This window comes from Staurois parvus, unplaced genomic scaffold (assembly GCF_062004578.1).
Source record: "Staurois parvus isolate SC_StPar_1 unplaced genomic scaffold, SC_StPar_1.0 ptg001416l, whole genome shotgun sequence".
Taxonomy (NCBI): domain Eukaryota; kingdom Metazoa; phylum Chordata; class Amphibia; order Anura; family Ranidae; genus Staurois; species Staurois parvus.
Genome location: NW_028319212.1, coordinates 36443 through 38036, shown reverse-complemented (window position 1 = coordinate 38036; position 1594 = coordinate 36443).

Here is a 1594-nt window from a genome sequence, read left to right as displayed (position 1 = left end):
CAGGCTGAATGTACCAAGTTGATCAATCAACTTGGGTACAACCAGCCTGCTGAATTTACTTGCAATTAGCTGCTATAACACCTACTAGCAATATTCACTCTTTTCCCAACAGGGACAGCTTACACCATCAAGAGAGGACAATTGCTTGGCAGGAGGGATTTGTTTGTCAGCACGGTCTGTGTTGACGGGGGAATTGTGCAAATTTCTTTCCTTCAACCTGTGGTTTCAGGAAAGAAATTTGCACCATCTATGGCCGGCCATCCCCATCTGTAGTGCAAATTCCAGGCATTGGTAATTTGCATATCCTCTCCCTCCCCCCTACAGAGGATAGAGTGGGAAGGTATATTGATTCCCATTGGACTAGGTTAGTGTGGGAGGGTGTGGTACTCAGATAATCAGACTCTGTGGGCCCTACAGAATCACACAGACTTTCTCTCAAGGACCCATGTTCCATCCTGCTTCAACCCCTGACTTTGACAGCTTTGGCTGTTCAAGCCCAAATCCTGGACGAATGCTATTTCCACCTTGCTTAAAACCAAAAAGCTTTCTTCTTGTAGGTTTTTGCACCTTGTGGCAAGCCTTTGCTTGGGGCAGCTTCATTCCAGGAAATACTCTGTGGCTATCCTTCCTTCAGTCATAGCTATTAAGTGCCAGGTTTCTGCTTTGGCAGTACTTGGACAGCTAAATTCCCTTTCCTTGGTCTGAGGCTTTCTACAAGACATGGCTCACATGCCTTCTATGTGACCAATAATCTTCCAATGGTACCACCAATAATCTCTCCAATGACTCCATGGGACCTCAACCTGGTGTTATTAGTCCTTCAGTGGCCACCATTCGAACCTATTCAGGATATTTCCCTCCCTCTTCTTTTATGCAAGGTTGACACTCTTGTGGCTGTCATTTCAATCTGAAGGGTGTCTGAAGTTTTAGCTTTGTTCTGTAAGGAATTATTTTCTGTTTTCAACAAGGATAGCATTGTTTTAAGCCTAAGAACTCCTTTTTCTCTAAGGTGGTCTTGTCACTACATCTAAATCGTTACATAGCGTTGCCTTCCTTTTTTTCTGGCTCCATCTTAAGGACGTTGCTCTCCACTTCCTCATAGTGATGGTTGTAAGTTTATCTAGTAGCCTTGGCTTTGATTCATCATTCAGACTGTGCTGTTTGAAGGTTCACCCCCTCCTTTCCAATGAAGTCATGCCACCAGAAATGTCAGTGCTTTGTGGGCTTTCCAGCATCAGGCCTTCGGTTTCGCAAGGCCATGGAACTGCCAAATTTTTCCAGGTTCAGGTTTAGGCCTTGTTGAATGCTGGTTTTGGTTGGAAGGTACTCGAGACGGCCTTTTTGGTGCCATCTGTTTATTGCTCCTTTTACTCTGAGGCATTTTGGGAGTAGGTGGGGTTATGCAGGGTTTAGTGAAGCTTTATTTGTCTGTGGCCAATCACCTGGAGGTGCTCTGAGAATTAACTTGTGTCATGCAAATTACTTTAAAGAAATAGATTGTGTAGTCAAAAATCTATATTACATGTTTGCAGTATATTGATTAACGCAAGTTACATTTTAAAAAATTGACTGACTGTTTTTAATTTTCTCTTTA